We start from the raw sequence: 17,402 nt of genomic DNA, 5'->3' as shown, positions 1-17,402 counted from the left end.
TTTTTTTTTTTTTAAGACTTTAAAAAAATTTTTTTTAAGTAATCTCTACGCCCAACATGGGGCTCAAACTCACTACCCGGAGATCAAGATCTTCATGCTCCACCGACTGAGCCAGCCAGGCGTCCCTCTACCACATCCATTTTGACCTCGAACTTTATAATTGATGAAGTGTCTTCTTTCCAGCTTATCAATTAACTCAGGCAAAAGACCCTACAGGGAAAGCGTCCCCTGATGGGAACTGAAACTACCCCCTCAAGGAAGAAGGACTGCCCAGAGCCAGCAAGACCCTGCAGGACTGACCCCAAGACAATGATGGGCTTGACCTTCACTGCCCACCTGCTCTTACTCACCAACCTTTGCCCCATATTTTCCTTATATAAACCTGGAAGTATTTTTGGCACTTTGCAGTCTTTGAGACATTAGTCCTCTGTCTTCCTGGTGCTGGCCTCACTGAAGCAAATTCCTTTCTTGTTTCACTACCACTCATTTCTCTGCCTTTGCATTTTTTCAGCAGCAAGTGGCTGAACGTGCTCTGTTTGGGAATCCCAAAGACATGTGCTTTTCCACCCCTGCGTCCTGGCTATGTCTAGGGCCTGAAGGTGTAGGGATGCTGGGCCACTGCTATTGGTGGGGGGTACTGTATCCCTTCACCCTATGAACTTATGAGTCAAAGAAAGTACCATCAACATAAACAGGAAAGAAAAGGAATAAGTTCATGGATTTTGTTGAGAACATGGTTGAGACATACAGATTTTTCTAGAAGAGAAGGCTTTCCTATTTTGTGTGATAACTCAATAAGAAATCAAATAGTGCATACATTCTGAACCTTAAATACTTAAGTGCTACTTAAATGCTAAATTCATTTAGTCTGAAAAGTTAAATAATACTCTAACAAATGTAAGTAATAAAGCCTGTGCTGCCCAAGGTCTGTTTGCTCTCAAATGCATCCTGCCCTTCCCCTGCTTTGCTCTGTGTCACAGTGGGCTGACCCCACAGGCTCCCCTGTCAGCTGGGTCACAGGTAGGTTGAGCATGGGAGGCCCTGGCAGAAACCTGGAGAACAGGAGGAAAGGACATCCAGGCCACAGTGGGGGATGGAGAAAGGGCCATCCCTGTGGAATCCGGTAGGGTTCTCTGGTAGCAAGCAACAGATACAGACTTGGGCTGATTTAAGTATAAATGGGATTTATTGGGAGACTATAGGAAAAGTCAGAGAATTGTTTAAAAAAAACAAAAAAGCTGAATAGTCAGCTTTTAGAAAGACCTACAGCTCCGAGATCTAGGGACTTGGAATTAGCAGTCTCTTTAGGAAGCTTGGTTGCAGTAGCTGCACTACACAGTAATCACTTTTGTTCTTGGGTCATTCTGCGCAAAACTCAAAATCCAGGAGGGGAGGGGAAGGGTCCAATTGGCTCAGCATGAGTTAAGTGCTCATCATTGACCCTGGGGGGTGGGGGGTGGAAAGCAAGATCCCAAGGCCAATGCAATGCAGGCAGAGAAGTTTTCCCCCCAAAAGTGAGAGCAGGTGGGGAGCTGTGTTATTTGCACCCTGGGCCCACAGTAAAAATAAGGAGGAGGGCATGAAAAAGTGGCCCTAAAAGGAAGCAAGAGAATCTTCCTCTCTAGCCAAGAAACCAAGAACCAACATGGAGGTCAACCTGAGGATAAAGTGGTTGGGAACAGACGATGGATTTGGACTTGCTTCTTCCTTTGAGCCAAAGACAGGTGCCTGCTTCCACATAACTTGGGGCCTGTCAGGGGAATCCTCAAGCCAACCAATTCTGGGATGGATGAGATGGGGGTGGGGTGGGGCAGGTTCCCAGACAGGAGGCCAAAGCATAGGGCGAGGGTAGGCCTACCTACTGTGTTAACAGCTAGGGTGTGTTGGAGCAGCTCTGTTTGTACTCAGAACTCATTACCACAGGGCCGTTTAGTATGCAGCAGCATTGTGCCTAGAAGCCAAGCTCTGAAGAAGCATCCAAGGGCCCTGGTTAATGGAAGAATCATAACTTCACTCTTCAAGTGGAATCAGTGGGTGAAGGCACAGGTTTGTGAAAGGGCCTGTGAAGGATTTTCTGGGATTAAGAGCGTAGCAAGGATGCCAGCTTGGTCTAAGCTGTGTCCTCGAATGGAGTGAAGATACATCTGGTTATGTCTCTACAGACCTGCTGGGCTTGCCAGCCAGACATCTATTGGCAAGAGGCTATGAGGGGCTTCCCGGGAGAAAACTCACCCTAAACAACGAGGGAACCAGAGATGACCTAGTGAACCAGGCCCTCATCCTAGGCAATTCTGAGTTCAGACAGGAGATTGGTGTCCAACGAATACATATATGAATTTTCAGATAGGGTGAGGAGAGAGAGAAAAAGAGAGAAAGAAGTTCTGAACCCTGAAAAGTGAAAACATCAGTGGGAAACCTAGAAGGATTGCTGTGCTAGAGAGCTTGCAAAGCCCTTTCCTCCTGCATAGTGCAGCTGCTGGGCTTCCATCGGTTCCCAGAGTTCCCACCGCTCCCACCGCTCCCACGGCACGATGCTCCTGGTACTCCAGGGCATCTCAGCACCAGTGGCCATGTCGGGAGGATGCCATGTAACTGTACCCATCGGAGGGTAGCTAGAGCCAAAGAAGAATCTATCTGTAGATGTCTCTGGGTCACCTCCCCGGCTTGTAAACAATGTGAGACACCCCTGGGCCTCTGAAGGATCTGCTGTGAAATTCTTGCCTGGGGATGGGAGTTCTGTGTTTGAAGTTAGGGGCAAGAGCCATCAAAATACAGGTTATTGGATGAAGAACATTCAAAGCAGAGGGGGTGGTAAAGCATTTAGATAAAAATAGCCTGAATAACTGCATCTTCCAGTACTGGCCCAATTGCTATCACTTAAAAAACATCAAGCCATCTTCAGCTCGATGGTGAATGTGCAGTGGCTGGTCCATGCATTCGTGGTAAAGAAGCCTATTTCTCCAAGGAGGAGCCCTCGTTCAGCCTGGGGGCTGGCTGGCCTACCATCTCCCTCATTCCTTCCCTTCCTCCCTCCTCCCCTTCCTCGCTCTTCTTCCCCAGTTCTCTGTCTTTCTTTCCCTCTTCAGTCTTTTCCTTCAGATTTCCAGACCTTGTAGCAGCTACTTTCACAAAAGCTGATGGTTCATATCTCCCAGGAGGGAAAGTTGAGGAACTGCAACAGAGTTGGGTGTGTTTGGTTGGTTTTTTTTTTTTTTCCTTGCTTTTGTTTTTTGTTTTAAGGCTGAGCAGCAAGATCACAGAACCTGCAGGTTTGCTGCCTGCTCTGTGGGACAGAGAGCAGAGAGAGGAGATGAAAGCCTAGCCGACCAGAAGAAAGGAAACTCAAAGGAAGCTCATTGAAAGTGGGGGAGGAGACTTTGCTTAAGCCATTGGGGTGGGAGGCGGACACTGCCCCAAGCATGTGTTGCTGTTTCCATTGTCCAGATGGTGTCATTTGCCCTACAAAACAAGCAACAGACATGATTTGGATGCTCAGAAATAAATGCGTGAGTGAGTCGTGTGGGAAATGATGCCCGCGGCCACTATACTTAAACAGAAGCAATGGAACCATACTTGAAAGCAACTGCCCAGCCACTGCTGGCCTCCAGTTCATTTGAATACTCTATTTACATTCTTACCGGCTATATTTGCCCAACTAGAACTTCCACCTGCTTGTAATTTACTTAGGACACATACTGTATTTACATGGTATAGACCAGAGTGGGAAAACTGGTCGTACCAGTTTTGGGGCTGGAAAGAGTGGAAGCTCAAATGGAATGTTCATCTTAGTTTCCAGACCCACTGCCCTTGCCACAGGGGCTGGCATATAGTAAATACAATGTAATAATAATAATAATAACAACAACAACAACAACAATAATTTCTGATAGAATGGTTTACTATGTCTTAGGCACTATTCTAGAGCTCACAACAGTCAAGTGAAGTATGTACCGTTATTATTTTTTTAAGATTTATTTATTTGAGAGAGAGAAAGAGAAAGTGCACGGGTGGGAGGGGCAGAGAGAGAGAGGAGAGAGAATCCCAAGCAGACTTCACATTGAGCCCAGAGCCCGACAAGGGGCTCGATCCCAGGACCCTGAGATCATGACCTGACCGGAACCGAGAATCAGACAGTTAACCGACTACACCACCCAGGTGCCACAAGTATGTACTATTATTATCCCTATTTTACAGATTTGGAAACTGAGACAGAGCGTTTCTATAACTTACCCATGGTTAGGCAGCTAGTACAGGCAAGAATCAGGAGGTTAAAGCCTGCATTCAAACCCAGCCAGTCTGGATGTACAGGTTTTCATACCAGTTATTAATCAACATCAAGACTTCTGGTTCAAGATGGCATTTTGGACAAGGGCAGTGGATTACTAACCTTCTTTCCCAAAAAACAACTAAAATAATAAGTGCAGGAATTTTGAAAAGGTTTAGATCTACAAAGACAAAGACGGTGAGAGAGGAGACAATATTCCCAAGTAGCAATAAAATTTTAGAAGCTGGAAATCAGATGAATGTATGCTGGCTAGCTTAGGAGACCCAGAAAGCTGAATCCTAAACTGGTTGTGGGAAAAGACAAGAAACAGCAACCTGTTTTCATGGCAGAAACCCCCAAAGCTCAGGGACTGGAGACACCACTGGATGGGGCTAAACAGGAAGGTTGATTTAAAGTCTAAGATGAAGACCCCTGGTTCTCTATAACCCCAGCAGAAGGTTTATTTTCTGGATAAGGTAAAAGAGGGCTTCTGGATTTGGAGATGCCAGGTACAATTGAGGGTAGGGGTCTTCCCTGCTGAAAGCAGGGGAATTAGATGTAAATTTGCATACTGAATGTTGAAACTCCCACCATTTTCTTCCCTCACAGCAGCTAGAGTGCTGGTTGCCAGGATCATACCCTCCAAGCAAAAGTGGGCAATCCATCTCTCTGGGGAATCCTACCAGCTTAAGAAGAAGGATCTAACAAAGAGACCCTAGGGGATCTCCTTACAGCGATGTTCACAAACCACATGCCCAAGCCAAGCACAAAGAGCTTCTGACTGGTACTTTTTAGTATTCTACTCCCTACTCCCTTTTTTTTTTTTTTTTTTAAGTAGTCTCCATGCCCATCATGGAGCCCAATGTGGGACTTGAAATCCTGACCCTGAGATCGACACCTGAGTTGAGATCAAGAGTCAGATGCTTAACCAACTGAGCCACCCAGGCTCCCCTTAGTACTTTACTCTTAAATATGATCAGACAACCTAAACTTCTACACCTAAAACTAATCAAACCATCCAAACAACCACTAAATGTCCCCAGACATTTGAGGAAAGCCTCCAATGTGAAAGAGAGAAACACAAACTATCTACCTAACGGGTATAATTTGAAGGAATTTGAGACAATAAATAGAGAAGACAAGATTGGATGCTGCCCCCATGGAAAAAGGACAGGGTGTGTTATAAAAGGCGGATCAATTAGATCAAAAAGAGGTCTTGGAAATGAAAACAGCCATAATAGAAAGGATAGAATAATTTCCCTTGGATATTTAGAGGACATTGCTGCATGGTCTTCTATCTTTTTTTTCTTTAGAAGTCTGATGCCATTATGATTTTTGATATTTTCTGTGCAAATTGGTTTTACTGTCTGGAAACTTTTAGGATCTTCTTTTTGTCACCAGTAAAAAGAAGATCCTAAAAGATCTGATACTTCCCAAAGATGTGACTTAGGGTAGAAATATTTTCAGTGTTTGGTTTGGACCCTTCTTTGGAATCTTTGAACCGGAAACTTATGCCTATCTTTTCCAGGATATTTCAATTATTTTCAATATATCCCTATTATTATTTTTTTATTTTTATTTTATTTATTTATTTATTTTTTAAAGATTTTATTTATTTATTTGACAGAGAGAGACACAGTGAGAGAGGGAACACAAGCAGGGGGAGTGGGAGAGGGAGAAGCAGACTTCCCGCAGAGCAGGGAGCCCGATGTGGGGCTCGATCCCAGGACCCTGGGATCATGACCTGAGCTGAAGGCAGACGCTTAACGACTGAGCCACCCAGGTGCCCCTATTTTTATTTTTTTAAAAGATTTTATTTATTTATTTGACAGAGAGAGACACAGCGAGAGAGGGAACACAAGCAGGGGGAGTGGGAGAGGGAGAGGCAGGCTTCCCGCTGAGCAGGGAGCCGAATGCGGGGCTCAATCCCAGGACCCTGGGATCATGACCTGAGCCACCCAGGTGCCCCTATCCCTATTATTTCTTGATAATTTTCTTCCATCTGTTCTCTCTGTTCTTTATTTTTGGAATTCCTATTATTCAATTGTTGCACCTTTTATTTTTTTAAGATTTTATTTATTTATTTGTCAGAGAGAGAGAGAGCACAAGAAGCAGGGGGAGCTGCAGGTAGAGTGAGAGGGAGAATCAAACTCCCCGCTGAGCAAGGCGCCCATTGCTGGACTCCATCCCAGGACCCCAGGATCCTGACCTGAGCTGAAGGTAGACACTTAACTGACTGAGCCACCCAGATGTCCCTTGTTGCACCTTCTTACTGGTGCTCAAATTCTCTCATATTTTGTCTCTTATCATCCATCTCTCTGTTTTTTTGTCCTTCAGAAAGATTTCCTCATTTTCATCTCATTTCTGGGCCAGTCCTGGGGAGGGAGCTCCAAGAAGTCTGGACTGGAGTATCCAGGGAAGCAAGCCCTCCAGGAAGACTGTGACATCCCATGATGTGGCATCCATTGTCCTGCGGTGTTTAAGCTGCAGGTGTGGGGAGGTGACACCGGGGAAAACCCTCTCTGGTTCTCTTGTTGCTATGGTACTGGGATCCCACTGCGACCCTCTTGTCCGCTGCCCCTCCTCACCTTTCCCATCCTCCAATTCAAACCGAAATTCTGCCTTTACAGTGGAATCTATGGACAGAAGTGGGAGAATTGGTGATATAAGATCATCTTCTGAACCCTGGTGTATTAATATATTTCTTTAAAAGCCTCTCTTAATACTGGCCACCCCTAAGAACTGGATTCCATGGATGCCCAGTGAGTGACCAAGACTTCAGTTTGGACACTCCCTTCTAAGAGCCAGTGTCTGGGTAAAAGGCAAGGATCAACCTGGTAGTCCCCTATAGCAGTTAGGGACTCAGAACTTGTCAGGAACACGGGACAGGAAGATTTTTGTTAGGCCTCAGGTAACACACCACCGCCTAGGCCTTGCTGCGTCCTGGGATGCCAGAGGACTTGTTTCCTTAGCAACGATAATCATGTGACAGGAACACACAGAGATGTGGAGACGTTGCTTAGCAACTCTGCTGCACCTGCTGGGGCTCTGGGCCGGCAGCTTGGGCCGGGGAGCCTGGCTGTGAACTTGGCAGCTCCTATCAGAGCTGGCAAAACGAGGAAGACCTAACTGGGCAGGTCCAGTTTGGGTCCTGGACTTTTGCAGGGATGACAGAAGCACAGATGGAGAAGCTAAGGCAGATTGGACTGGCTTTCCCATAGAAATGGGATGTGGGAAGTAATGGCAAATGTAGAAAGAGCAGGGCTGGACAGGAGAAATGACTGTTGGGCTGATGTGGGGAGCAGTTCTCTGACTGGCCCCCCATGGAGAAAACTCTCACACCTTAGAAGATGGGTCTCCAGAACCGTGAGGAGGGATATTCCTGGCTCAGAACCCAACTTCACAGGGCTTGTCAGGGACTTGAATCAAGCCAGAGCACCTGGTCCCTAAGGGTCAGCCCAAGGAGAATTCCCCTCTGCAAGAAAGCAGAGCTCTTCACAAAGGGTAGACACTGGTAGTAGTCACAAGGTACCACGAACCAGTCCCAGGAACGTGGCTCTGCAACCATGGGGCCATGGGGAGCTGTCCATGGTTTGGGGTGGCCTCCCTGCCAGCTCCCTCTGACCCTCTGCCAGGGCCTGGTTGACTGGCAGGGGAATGGTGGGGACAAACTGCTCAGATTTTAACTCAGCTTCCTCACCCAAGAGCAAGGAACTGAACTTGGTATTTCAGTTTATCTATCTGTACAATGGGAATGATAAGAATGACCACTTCATGGATCATCATAAGGATTAAATGAGTCTACCAACCCAGTAAAAGTGATTATTACAGTTCTTGGCCTATAGTAAGTGCTCAGTAAAATTATCATCATCCTCATCCTCACCCCAACCCTGACCCCCCAGCAACTGACCTCAGAGGCAGACTCTCTGGCCAGGTCTTCTCCATTCTCTCTTGATGCGCCCCCCCCCCCCCCCGCCGAGCACATGGTGGCACATAGTGGCAAGAATTCTAGACCTGCTGCTTTTGCAACTGGAATGTCCCTTCCCTTGAGGAGCTTGCTGAAGGTTTGAATATCCTTGACCAGTTGACTTAGTTTAGTGAACCAAGTGCTCCTCCAACCCTTGCTGTCCCAAATACTCCAGTTCTTCACCATGGTGCTGCTCAGTAAATTGCACATATGGCATGTCACTTTAAGAGAAGGTGAGGGCATGGATTTGGGAGTTGAGCTCAAATCCCAGCTTCTGCCATATGCTAACCATGAGATCCTGAACAAACTGCTGAGCCTCTGTTTTCTCATCTGTAGTACAGGAAAGTCATTGTACCTAACCACCCTGGTATGAGCTATGCCTGGCTCCTGATCAATGTTAGCAATGTTAATATGAGTTGATAGCCAGAGACGGGAACTAAGATTTCTCTCACTCTGTGGCTTAACATCTTTATAAGCTGGATCCAAGTGAGAATGTGAGGACTGAGGGGGTGACAGATCCCATGGGTCCCTCAAAGGGAGAGAGGACCCAGAGCATCTGGGGGTTGGAAGAAGTGCCCCCGTTTCTTCCATGAGGTGATGTTGGCAGCTGCGTCAGCTGCTTTGCCCTCCTGGGCCCATGCCCCTGATTCTGCTGCTCTTTGGTGCTGAGGGAATCCCAGCCAGCCTGCCTTAGGCACACTTCCCCATGCCCTCCACTCCAGCCAGCTTGAGGCCCCTCTCCCTGTCTCCCTCTGAGCCACAGCGGAGAGAGCCTCTTGCCTGTGCTTCCTCCTTCCTCAGCTGAGTGTGTCCCCCAGATGACCCTACAGCTGCGTCTTTCTAAAATTAGTTGGATCCTGCACTTGACTCTGATAATTAATTACCCAAATGGAGAAAATTGAATAGTTAACTGGTTCACAGGAAGATAATTAGCTTTTCTGAGCCCCTGTTACAGGCAAATAAAGAGGAGGATTGTTTCTCGATTGCCTTCATTAAAGGGAGTCCCTCTCACCCCGGGGGGCCCTGCCCCAGAGGCCCTCGGGGCCCTGTAGGGTTCCTTCAGGCTCCTGGTGCTTCAGCTGCAAATAGAGAGGCAGCTGGCACAGTGTGGCAACACAGGCTTCTGACTCTAACAGGCTGGGGTTCAGGCCTTGTTACCCATGTAACTCTGGACAGCGATACCACCTCTCTGAGCCTCACTTGCCTTATCTGAAAATGGGGATGGCAATGTGTACCCCATAAGGGTACTATAAGCATTAAATGATGTAATGTAAGTAAAATGTTTGGTTCTTTGCTGATTGATGGGTTTTTTTGCTGATAAAAGTCTTCATGAAGTTCATTGTTCACTGATGAAGCATGCATTGATTGGGAGCTGTTTTACCACATCATCATTATTGCTCCCACCACAGCACCATGCCCATCGTGGAAACACAACAGATCTGTCAGCCAGTGCAACACACAGAAACCAAGGGACATTACATCAAGATGAAATCAACGTTCTATGCTGACTGATGCATGCCTATTCACCTTGTCCTTGTACTTCTTTTTTTTTTTTTTTTTTTAAAGATTTTATTTATGTATTTGACAGAGAGAGACACAGCGAGAGAGGGAACACAAGCCGGGGGAGTGGGAGAGGGAGAAGCAGGCTTCCCGCAGAGGGGAGAGCCGGATGCGGGGCTCGATCCCAGGACCCTGGGATCATGACCTGAGCCGAAGGCAGACGCTTAACGACTGAGCCACCCAGGCGCCCCTTGTCCTTGTACTTCTGATATTGGGTCCCAGGCTCCCTGGGTCACCATGTGGCCACCTGTTTCCCAGCAGCAAGTCCCTACCAATCCTCTCCTAAGCACAGCATCTCATCCCCACCTACCTGGCTGCAACCCCTTGCCCTTTCAAAATTCTATTTCCTTCTCTCAAGCCCAGCCGCCTCTAGCGATTATCTCCGACATATCTAATATGTATAGAGAATTAGGATTCAAGAGCCTGGAGCCAGACTGCCTGAGTTGAATTCAGCTCAGGCATCTACTGTATTACTTACCTTGTGCATGGGTTTCCTTATTATGAAAGGGAGTTGATAACAGTAGTACTTACTATTGGGGCGACTGGGTGGCACAGTCGTTTTGAGTGTCTGACTCTTGGTTTCGGCTCAGGAAGTGATCTCAGGGTCGTGAGATTGAGCCCCATGTGGGGCTCTGTGCTGAGCGCAGAGTCTGCTGGGGTTTCTCTCTCCCTCTCCCTCTGCCTCACGCTCTCTCTCTCTCGAATAAATAAATAAATCTTAAAAAAAAATAGTACGTACTGCATAGCATTACTATGCCTAAATACATGTGAAATGTTTAGAGCAGGGCTTGGACCTGGTAAGTGCTCTCTCTAGTTATATACTTATTATCCAGTTCTGATGCTGGATTAGGACAAGGAGAGGTCTACAGACAGAGTGGAGAAAGGCAGGGCCAGAGGCTTTCACTTGTCCCAGAGAAAACTGGACCATCTCCATTGGCAAGATTAACTTCTGGGTATCATTTCTCACATCATCTTAGGTAACTACGTCGTACTGTCTCATTTCTGTTTAACCCCCAAAATTCCTCCTCTAGACTCACTCTCAGCTAACTTTCCCTCTTGTTACACTGAGAAAATCCAAATGATTAGAAAGGAACTTCAATAAGCTCCCCACCACATTTCCTCCCTACCAGGATTCTGTCCATACATTCTGCTTTCTTCACTGTTCCTATAGATGAACTGCCTGGGTTCTTTTCCAAGGCCAACCTTTAGCTTATGGCTAGATCTCATCCTTTCTTGCTTCCTCAAGGACATCACTCCAGCAATTTGCCCTCTTTCCTGCATCATCAATTTTTTCTCTCTCCTGGAACATTCCCATCAGCATAAAACATGCTTTTATTTCTTCACTGTGAAAAACAAAGCAAACCCCTTTGATCTCACAACCCTCCAGCTATTACCTTTTTGCTTTGATTCCCTTTTCAGCAAAACTGACTGAAAGAAGTTGTTAGCAATTGCCAGTCTCCGATTCTTCTCCCATTCTGTCTTGCATCCACTCCCATTAGGCTTTCACACTCACAACTCTAACCAAGACTGGATTATCATGATCACCAATTGCCTCCATATTGCTGAATCCAGTGGTCAATTCTCAGTTGTCATCTTGCTTGGCCATGAGGTAGAGAGGGGTATGCTATTCACCAAATCTTTTCCTTCCTCCTCTTGGGCACTTGATTTCTTAATTTGTAGTTAGAGGTGGCCATAGGATGGGGTTCTGGCCAATGGAATGTGGGTGGAAGGGATATAGTGCCTTCCAAGCCTGAGAGCCCATGCTGGATATCTGCTCCTCCAAATCGCCTCTTCACCTTTCTCCATCCTGCTCTGGGCCTCAGGATCCTAGCCTTAGGGATTTTATTAATGAGCCTTCTCGTTTCTGGTTGGGTTGAGTCACGTCGAGGTACCTGTAGGAGATTGGAGGCAGAGAGGAAGGAAGTCAGGGAATTTGTTCCCCTGGATCACTAATCATTACTTTCTCTCGTCTCTTCAAGTCTAAGGTAGTAACAGCTACGACTATCAACCATTTGAAGGTTATGGAAATCCTTTCACAGTTTTCCTGCCCCTGCTCCTACCTTTATAAATAATCCCTTTATTAAACCTTTCTAGGGGCACCTGGTGGCTCAATCATTAAGTGTCTGCCTTCGGCTTAGGTCATGATCCCAGGGTCCTGGGATCGACCCCCACATCAGGCTCCCTGCCTGGCAGGAAGCCTGCTTCTCCCTCTCCCACTCCCCCACTTGTGTTCCTGCTCTCGCTATCTCTCTCTCTGTCAAATAAATAAATAAAATCTTTAAAAAAAAAAACAAAACCTTTCTAAAATTACCCAACTTGAGTGTGCCCTTTATTTCTTGCTAGACGCTTACCATTACAGTTTCTGTGTACTATTCTCATCTCTCACCCCCATTTACTGGCTGGACATTGACACCCTGAGTACCTTTGAAACCATAAGTTGAATAATTCAACCTCTGTCAACATGGACCCTGAATATTTTCATGGAGCAAAGAGCTGCTTCTCCCCTCCTTTTATCTTTCTCCTCTGCTGCTGAATATATTGTACGTGGGTGAGAAATAAACTTATATTGCCCATGCCACTGAGATATGGGGATGTCTCCAATGTCTCTATTACAGCAGTCTGTTCTACTGGGACTAATACAACTTATCTGCAGCATTTGGCAGTTGATGATTCTGTGCTCCTAGAAATATTTTCCGTGCTTAGCTTCCATGACACTGCATTTTTTAAGTTTTCCTTCTACTTTAATGACTGTTTTTTCTTAGTTTCCTTTATTGGTTCTTCCTCATCTCCCTATCTAAATGTTGGATTTCCCCAGGCTCTGTCCTTGCTCCCCCTCTTTATCTCCATTTACTTCCTGGTGACCTCATCCAGTCTGATGGCTTTAAACACTCCCAAATTTATATCTCCAATCCAGGCTTCTCCCTGGAGAAGAACCCTTGGCTTTTATGCCCAACTACCTGCTTGATGTCCTTCTTCGGTATCTAATAGCATCTCAAATATAACATGTCCAAAATTAAATTCTAGACCTCTTCAAAACTTGCTCATCCTATAGCTTCCTCTATGTCAATAAATAGCAACTCCTTGCTTCCAATTGCTCAGACCAAACATTTGGAATCATCCTGATCCATCTCTTTTTCTTTCACCCTACATTCAATTTGTCAGCAAATCCCATCAGCCCTATTTCCAAACATATTCAGAATCTGAACAAGTCTCACTACCTCTACTATCTTGGTCTCAGGAGGTGCCAGGCTTTGAGGAGGAAGGGAGGAAGATATGGAAGGAAAACAATCCTGCTGCAATGCTGTCACCATAATTATTACTGAATCCTAGTCTTGAATTGCTTTGATTGTGAAGTCTTCTAAGAAGAATTCTTCCCCAAGCCCCATCCAAATCTTCCTGATTCCTTTTTCAGAAATAGATCTACAGACCAGAAGATTTCCAGAGAACTCATCCATTCCAGCAGACATGAAGACATCAGGAGCTCCTATAGGGAACATTCAGCAGAGGAATGGGATAAGCACCATTACCAGCTTTTAGCACCATTTGAACTGGTTCCAGGGTGGGAGAATAAACAATTCTGAGGAAATCTGCACCCAAAACCTCAAAGGATGTTCACTGGATCTTCATCAAATTCTGTTTTCCTAGAGCAGAAACTGGCTTTCTCTTACCAGAGTATGGTCTTTTTTTTTTTTTTTTTAAGATTTTATTTATTTATTTGACAGAGAGAGAGAGAGAGAGAGACAGTGAGAGAGGGAACACAAGCAGGGGGAGTGGGAGAGGGAGAAACAGGCTTCCCGCTGAGCAGAGAGCCCAATGTGGGGCTTGATCCCAGGACCCTGGGATCATGACCTGAGCCGAAGGCAGACCCTTAATGACTGAGCCACCCAGGTGCCCCAATAGTACTCTATTTCTTTAGAAAGTACGATCTTTCTAAAAAGCAATTCTAATGGTGTGACTCTTTAGTTTAAATTCTTCCATAGCTACCCATGGGCCCCAAGTTGAAGCACAAAGTCCTTAGCATGGCTTTTGCTCAGCTCCCAGCTCTCCATATGCACCATGAGCTCCACTATCCTGAAATGTTTTCAGTGTCCCATAAGCACTAGGAGAGCTCCGCCCCCCAAATGTTTGCACAAAATGTTCTCAGAGGCTGTCCAAAATTTCTGTCCTGTGGTTTCCGCTCTTTCCACTAAAATACCAACACTAAGTTCATCAATGAACTTGTTGTTAAATCTAAAATGCACTTTTGAATTCCTATTTTATTTGATCTTAACAGAACTCAACATTTGGCCAATTTCTCCTTCTTGAAATACATATATGTTTTTCATTTTTATAGTATGCTCTCGGCCTATTTTGGGTGATAGAGATGGAGTGTCAGGCAAATCAAGTATTATTCTTGCCCTTCAGTGAGATGTGAAATGGTCCAACCAAGGGTAGACGTACAGGAGCACTAACAATTAAAGGAGAGGAATAAAAAGCCATGAAACTTGGCCTGTTATTTATCCTGTTATTGGAGGTCCTAGAAAATGCCAAAAAAGAAAACGAAATAACTTACATAAGAACTGGAAATAAGAACTAAAACTATCTTTTTTTAATGCTATTATTTAATATGAAAATATAAGAGGTTCCAGTAAAAAAAATATAATTAGGGCGCCTGGGTGGCTCAGTTGGTTAAGTGACTGCCTTCGGCTCAGGTCATGATCCTGGAGTCCCGGGATTGAGTCCCGCATCGGACTCCCTGCTCAGCAGGGAGCCTGCTTCTGCCTCTGACCCTCCCCCCTCTCATGTGCTCTCTCTCTCTCATTCTCTCTGTCTCAAATAAATAAATAAAATCTTTAAAAATATATATATACATATATATAATTATATGAATAAGTTAATTTGATAAGGTGTCTTGTTATAAGATAAATATACAAAAAAATCATAGCATTTTTCTATTTTACCAATAAATACCTAAAAATGTAAATGAGAAAATGTTTTATTTATAATAGCTCCAAAAACTACAGAATATTTAAGAATAAATTTAACAAGAAAGGCATAGGGAAAGCTAAATAAAAAAACTATGAAGTTTATTGAAAGACATAAAAGAACTAGCCCAATAAAAAGCTTTACCATGTTCTTGGATGGGAAAGTTTAACACAAAAAATTTTAATTTTCTCAAAATTTATAAATCAATTTATTATAATTCCATTTTTAATCCCATAGGGTTTTGTTTAAACTGGATAAAGTGATCTTGTGTGAAAACTATGAAAAGAAGAGAGAGGAGCCTTACATTACCAGGTATTGATTAGAGTCAAAGAAAAGCAAATTGAGGTAACAACATTGTACATCCACCAGACTACTAAAAAATAAAAAAGAACTATTGCTTTTGGTGATGTCGAGAAATGCTGCTCTCATACATTGTTGATGGAAATGTAAGTGTTTCAGTCTTTCTGGAAAGTAATCTAGTGACATCTATTAAAATTTAAAATGCATACCCCTTCATCCAGTTGGCTTACTCCTAGGAGACAAGAACCTATGTTTATTAAGTACTTCATTGTGAACGGTGAGAGAAAAATCAGAAACAAAGCAAATGCCCAATAATGAGAGGATGAGGGAATAAATTTTGATATTTTTGAAGCCATCAAAAAATATGTATTAGAGGGGCACCTGGGTGGTGCAATTGGTTGGGTGTCCCTTTGTTTCTGCTCGGGTGGTTATCTCGGGGTTGTGGGCTCTGTGCTGGGCATGGAGTCTGCTTGAGATTCTCTTTTCCTCTCCCTCTGCCCCTCCCACTTGTGCTCTCTCTCTCTCCCAAAATAAATAAATAAATAAATCTTAAAAAAAAATATGTATTAGAGCTATGCTAATTGAAGTGGAGAAAATTTCACAAGGTTGTATAGACTCAGGAAAACAAGATGAAGAAAGTTGTGTTCTCCCACAAAACAATTATAGAAATCAACATAAAACTTGCATGTATGTCTTTATATAGGCCTGAATATAATTATATAAGCATGGGGAAAATATGAAAGGTTATTATAATATTATAATAGGGTTAGATTCACCTATGAATGAAGAAAACCCCGAATAACAGTGGCTTAAATAAGATAGTCTGTTCTCGTTCATGTTAAGGTCCAGATATAGGCAATCTGGAACTGATGTGGTTTTTCTTTCATGAAAACCTCTAGAAACCAGGTTCCTTCCAGCATTCTGCTATGTTGCTATTAGACTGACCTTCATTCTCAAGATTCAGCCTATACATCCTCATCCTCACATCATCATGTTCCAAGCAGCAGGGTAGAGAAAGGGGTTAGAGAAGGGAAATGACGCATGTAAGCCATTTATAAAGAAAGGTTTCTGGATGCAGCAACAAAACACTTTCATTGGTCAAAACTTAGTCACATGAACACATTGAGTTGCAAGGGAGAATGGGAAATGTAGTCTTTATTCTGTGTGGCTAAGAGCCCACCCAAAATTTCTTGGCTTCAAGCATACCTTCTTCCAGACAACTTTAGAATTAATCTTTTCAGTTCCAAAAACAATCCCATAGGGATTTGAATTGAAACTGCAATATCTTCATAAAATAAATCATTTTAATTAATGCATTTTTATTAATTAAAAACATAAAATAAAAACTAACATTTTTATACCTTGAAATGTGGTCTCCCTCTCCAACTTTTTTAGGTTTTTGTTTTTGCTTTAGGGATATTTTATTCATATGTCATATATTTTCTTCATATGTCATATTTTTTTTTATTAAAAGATTTTATTTATTTGAGACAGAGAGAATGAGATAGAGAGAGCATGAGAGGGAGGAGGGTCAGAGGGAGAAGCAGACTCCCTGCCGAGCAGGGAGCCCGATGCGGGACTCGATCCCGGGACTCCAGGATCATGACCTGAGCCGAAGGCAGTCGCTTAACCGACTGAGCCACCCAGGCGCCCTAATCATAGTCATACAGAGGTATTCTACAGTTATTGTTGCAATTATGACTGGAATCTCCTTTTTTTCCCCATTATACTTACTAATTGGTTATGGTGAGTATATAAGAAAGTTGTAGATTTGTCTATTTATTTCTTATATTAAACCACTTTCAGCCTGGGTGGCTCAGTTGGTTAAGTGTCTGACTGTTGGTTTTGGCTCAGGTCATGATCTCAGGGTTGTGAGATTGAGACCTGCATCAGGCTCCAAGCTGAGTGTGGAACCTACTTAAGACTCTCTCTCTCTCTGCCCCTCCCCCCTCTACTTGCTTGTGTGTGTGCATTCTCTCTCTTTCTCTCTCTCTCAAAAACAAACAAAACAAAACAAAACACCCCACTTTATTGACATCTCTTATTAGTTTTCACAATATTTTCAATTGGTTTCATGGAATTTCTAGGAAGAAAAGAATATAATCTGGGAGTAAAGATAATTTGCTGTTTTTTTAAAATCTATTCCTTTTTTTCCTTTTCTTCACTAATGGCATTGTTCTGAGACTTCAGAAACATTTTGATTAATAGCAATTACAGTGAGCATCTCATTTAATTGAAACACTCCCAATGTTTAATGTTTTACCATTAAGTTTGCTGCTTGTGGCTTCTGATTAAAAAAGAAAGTATCCTTGGCCCTTCTCTTCTTTGCTTACTAATGTATTTATC

At 44.0% G+C, this 17,402-nt stretch overlaps 1 long non-coding RNA gene across 2 annotated transcripts in view; it reads right to left on the bottom strand.

Moving 5' to 3' along the window:
- LOC115944268 (uncharacterized) overlaps positions 1–17,402 on the bottom strand; it is a 45,427-nt gene that overhangs the window by 14,952 nt on the left and 13,073 nt on the right. Inside the window, exon 5 of one of the 2 annotated variants that reach the window (XR_014149083.1) lies at positions 9,772–11,683. The exons of the other annotated variant lie outside the window; for it this stretch is intronic. This is a non-coding gene — a long non-coding RNA (uncharacterized LOC115944268). Of the gene's footprint in view, positions 1–9,771; positions 11,684–17,402 lie in introns of those variants that run through there. 2 annotated transcript variants of the gene reach the window in all.

This window comes from Leptonychotes weddellii, chromosome 10 (assembly GCF_054177405.1).
Source record: "Leptonychotes weddellii isolate Sample4059 chromosome 10, ASM5417740v2, whole genome shotgun sequence".
NCBI classification, from domain to species: Eukaryota; Metazoa; Chordata; class Mammalia; order Carnivora; family Phocidae; genus Leptonychotes; species Leptonychotes weddellii.
Note: the sequence above shows the minus strand (reverse complement) of the source record. Positions and strands in the feature narration are given on the sequence as shown.